Genomic DNA, 5102 nt, shown 5'->3' with positions numbered 1-5102 from the left:
CATACAATACTCTCGCTTTTTGTTCTCAATTAAGGAAAAAAAACAACTATTGTTGTATTCTTGTTTTCAGCTTCTTTACCATCATTCTTTTGGTGGAAAATAGTTCCTTCAGTTGTCATTCATTTTCTTTCCTGAGTTCTCTCTCTTCCTCAGTGATTTAGGGTGATGTCTTCACATGCATTCTCTGCTGATCATAATTCTACTATCACTAAAATTAATATTAAAACATAAGAACATAAGAAATGCTGTGCTAGATCAGACCAAAGGTTTATCAAGCCTAGTATCCTGCCTTCACCTGCAGTAGCTGCTCAACTACCATGCAGGGGCCTGGGTGCAGCCCACCAATGGCAGCCACAATGAGGAAGTGCATAAGCTGGCCACAGGTTGCGTGATGGGTAAATTTATCCACTTTGGGAAGAAAGAGGTAGATTTGGCTGTGCAGTGCAAAAGCTGATTTTAAAATATGAAGTCAGAAATCAGGCATGGAATGGAGCAGAGTCCTGCTGGAGGCAGCTAGGATTATTTGGGAATGGAGGGATGAAGTTATTTAGGCAGAAACCAGCAACCGTGGGAAATTCATCTTTGAAGCCAGCGTGCACCTTGATATAACTTGACAGTGCCCAGAATATTATGCAGAGGTAGCAGGGGCCCTAGCAAGTCAGCATGTCCAGCTTCCTGGGACATCTTTTGCTTACACCAGAAGAGAGTCATTCGGGTTGTGAATTGGGATAAAGTCTTGAACTACCTCTTCCAGATTGCCTGTTGGATGTCTTTTCTAGTCTTGGCAAGCCTTTCCCCCTCACCCCCATGAGGTGATGATGTTGGCAGAGATCTTCACGAAGCCTGGTGTACCCAAAGGACTGTTCAATGTGGTGCAAGCTGAAGCTGTGACCTGTGACCTGTTTCTGTACCATCGCCTAGATAGGGCCAAGGTCTCTTTCGCTGAGAGTGTGCCAACAGGCATCAAGATCATGGAGATGTCAGCCAAAGGGATCAAACCACTCACACTGGAGCTGGGGGGGAAAATCCCCCCTCATCATCTTCTCTGATTGAATCTTGGAGAAAGAGCTCTGATGGCCAGCTTCCTCACCCAGGGTGTGTTTTGCAGCAAGGGCACTCAAGTGTTTGTGCAGAGGGAGATCCTGGATGCCTTCACAAAGGAAGTGGTGAAACATACCCAGAAGATCAAATGGGAGACTTGCTTCTGGAGGACACAAAAATGTCCTTAGCCAGCCCCCTTGGAGCGAGTCTAGGGGGTCATTAAGCAGGTGAAGGAGCAGAAGGCAAAAGTGCTATGTGGTGGAGATCCTAAGCTGAAAAATGGCAACTACATGAAACCCTCTGTTCTAGTAATTGGAGAGATGACACAATTTCTGAAAGAGCTCTTTAGACCTATAATGTCCATCCTGCCATTTGACACTAAGGAGAACACTGTGGAGAGAGCCAATAACAACTCATTTGGATTTGCGGTTGGTGTCCTCACTAGGGATATCCAGCAGGCTTACAGAGTGGTGGCTGCTCTCCAGGCTGGAACTTGCTTCATTAATAACTACAACATAATCCCCATACAGCTGCCATTTGGAGGGTACAAGATGCCATAGTTTGGCAGACAGAACAGCAAAGCAGCAATGAAGTATGACTCACAGCTGAAAACTCTGCACCCCAATCTCATTCTCTTCAGTTACGGCTCCCTTTACAAAAGTGTTACTACCAGGAAAAGCACACACAAATTGCAGAGGCTTCTTCAGCCTGACAAAGGGGTTTTAAACCCAAAAGCTTGCTAAGAAATGTTTTCCCCCCAACTGTTTAAGGTGGTCTAATAAAAGATATCAGATTCACCCAAAGAACCCCGTCTTACTACAATCAATGTACACAAACATTTAAGGGCTGAAGAACAGTCCCAGGAGCAGTAGACACAACATGGGCTATATGATCTACTTCTATTTCCTTTACTAAAGCTCTCTTAGTTTGACAAGTCTACAGGCTTCACAACACATTTTGAACCTAAGTTGGCTGTCGCTACATGCAGTGATCACATGAAGAGGCCAGGCTGATGCTGTCAAGCACATGTGTAGTGAGGATAGTGCATAATGATACCAAGTGGCTGTGGGATGCTGCTACAGCTCCAATTTTCATTCTGACAGAGGTGTGACAACCCTATGCTCCCCATCCCACCCCCACAGATGCCCAGGAGTAGGTTGCTTATTGATCTTTGTATACACACTTTCAGAAACTACTTTAAAATAACCATCTAACTCCTTGTTATAGTAAGCAAATAAAAGTCCTGTCTCCAATAGGTCTAGATTTCTCACTCCCATCCCTGTTTGTTTGTTTTTTAATTTTTTGTTCCCTGTAATTAGTTGTTGTGCTCCCAGTGGCTGCCCTAATTGAAGGAAACTTACACTTTTCTTGATGAACCTAGGCCCATGATTCCCTTGGTACAAGAAATAGGCCTGTTTCCAACAGGCACCTGGAATCAGTTATTTTGCTTCTGGTGGCCTTCCTGACTCAGGAAGACTTATCATTCTTTTGGTGCACCTATGCCCACTAGTTTTTTGCACAGAAAATAGGCTTACCTTCAACAGTGGCAGGAGTGGATGCTTTAGAAGGTGAGCAGCATTGAACAGGATATATCTAGAGTGATCTATCCCCGACATACCTTCCTCAGCATCTACCACCCTTGGCTTAGAGGTGCCAGAGGAAATATCCCTGACTGTTCAGTTTAAGAGCTATTAATGGTTTCTAGCATCCTTGAATTTGTCTAGTCCCCATTTGAACCTGGTTATACTACCTGCCTCTACCACCTCTTGTGGTAATGAATGTCACAAATTAACTATAAGCTGCATAAAAATACCTTCTTTTGTTAGTTTTAAACCCATCTTCTGTTAACGTCAATGGGTGCCCTTTAATTCTGGAACTTGGTTAATAACAGTTCTCTATTTACTTTGTCCACACTCTTCATGGCTTAATAGACCTCTATCATATCCCCCCTCAGCCTTCTTCTTTCCGAACTGAAAAGTCCTAGTTTTTTTGGTTTCTCCTAGCATGGTAGGTTCTCCATGCCCCTGATCATCTTGGTTGCCCTTCTTTGTACTTCCTCTGTACCTTCCTTCCTCTGAGCTATGCTTTTGACAACCCTCTATAATTAGTTGCCATAAAACCATTTGTTTCCATTATTTGAACCATTTCTTTTTTTATTCATTCTGCCTTATTCATCCTGTGTTTCTATGTGTCTGGGATGATCAACTTCTGTGTAGAAACACATGCATACACTCACTATGGCATTTTGCACTCAAGTGGCAAGGCCAAGACATGTAGATAAATACACTTTATTGTGCCAAATCCATAATTTCATTTTAAAGAATTTGTAATCTTTAACAAGATATCAGAAGTGAAACAGGAAGATCAGTCTTCTTGACTCTTCTCATTCTAGAACTAGTGCAGTGGCCAGCCTAAAGTAAATTGTAATGTAAGGTGGCAACTTTTCAGTCATTTCAGCCATATGGTATAATACTCATGTGTTATTACACACAGTGTTAATTGGAGGTGTTTTAGCCCTTATTTCTGACTTAAGAACAGGCACAAAATTCAGCACACAAAGGCAGCTTACTGATACACTAAGGAAGTATATCAAGGGCTACGTGAGCAACTGTTCACCAGGGCACCTGAGGGGAAAACCAGGAATAACGGCCACAAACTCCTGGAAGGTTGATTCAGGCCCAACATTAGGAAAAATTTCTTCACAATCAGGGTGTCCAGACTGTGGAATAAGCTCCCTCCAGAGGTGGTGCAGTCACCTACCCTGCAAATTTTCAAGAGGAGCCTGGACAGTCACCTCATTGGGGTCACCTGACCCCCAGTTATCTTTCCTGCTGGGTGCAGAGGGCTGGACCCAATGATCCTTCAAGGTCCCTTCCAGCCCTACAATCTCTATGAATCTATAAATATACTTCTAAAGCCTTGTGTTACTATGAATTTTAGTTAGACCAAAAAGATATTTAAGAGGTACATGAAATAGGTGCTATTCCATAGGGGACATTCAGTGGAATCATACTGAATGTAAATTGAAGCAAAATCAGATCCCAGCCTTAAAGAGCCTTAAAATCCTGGCCCTGCTATAGTCCATATGAATTCTGCTGTTGACTTCACTGGGGCAGGGTACCACCAGAAATTTTTTTGAAAGTAGTTTTGAGAATCTCAGTTTTTCACTGTAAAATTGTCTTTGATTACTTAAGCAAGCAGAAAAGGATAGGGCTAACCAACTCTGATTAGAGACCTTCCCCCTCTGTCCACTGCCATATTCTCTCTGATTGTTTTCTTCTTCAGACCTATCCAATCAGGACTAAGTGAATTAATTCTTGAATTGAAAGCTTCTCAGGAAGTATCTAATAAAATTATTGTTGTCCTAATAATACAGAAATCTTTCCACTGGAAACAGTTTTAACATCTGCAGCCACACTTCCAAGGTGTCTCAATGCCACAGTGACAGGAAGGCCAAAGTTGCTGAATCTCTTTTTTTTCACTCCAGTTGCAATAAGAGGTTATAGGTCCAAGAACTGCTTTGGGGGACTTGCCACCTGCTTCTTCCTTTCTTGTATCTTCAACACCATCTCAAAATTTGTGCAAAAAATAAAGCCACTGGAGATTAAGCCTCCAGCAACTACCAGATTTCCATACAGACATTACTGAAGATCAAGTGAACAGCTTTCACAGCAGTGAAATGAATGAGCACTCATCCATGCAGCCATCATCTTGCTTCACTACTTTTCTGAGAAAGATACTCAAAGGATAGGTCAATTTTTTTTTTCTCTCTCTTACTTTTTTTCTTAAAGGAATATGGTTTAGAAAAAAGATTTGGGAATTAGGAGACCTTGAGTGGCTCTGCCACTAATTTTCTTAATGTCATTGGGCTAGATAATTGTTCATCCGTTTTCCTAGTGGAAAAGGGGAATAAATGCTCACTTCATAAAGCAGGATTGTGAATCATGGTGATCTGCTATGTATCTTCTGCAAGTATTACTAGTACAACATGACCATACAAATAACATACATAATACTGTATAAAATTTTTTCCTCTATTTTGGCTACCTGCAGAGGAATAC

The 5102-nt window shown here is 42.0% G+C and overlaps 1 pseudogene; it reads left to right on the top strand.

The window, feature by feature from the left end:
- Positions 1-313: 313 nt before the first annotated feature.
- Positions 314-4865, top strand: LOC149869289 (4-trimethylaminobutyraldehyde dehydrogenase pseudogene; annotated as a pseudogene).
- The last annotated feature ends 237 nt before the right edge of the window (positions 4866-5102 follow it).

This window comes from Crocodylus siamensis, chromosome 3, assembly GCF_052110815.1.
Source record: "Crocodylus siamensis isolate JL-2025a chromosome 3, ASM5211081v1, whole genome shotgun sequence".
Classification (NCBI taxonomy): domain Eukaryota; kingdom Metazoa; phylum Chordata; order Crocodylia; family Crocodylidae; genus Crocodylus; species Crocodylus siamensis.
Note: the sequence above shows the minus strand (reverse complement) of the source record. Positions and strands in the feature narration are given on the sequence as shown.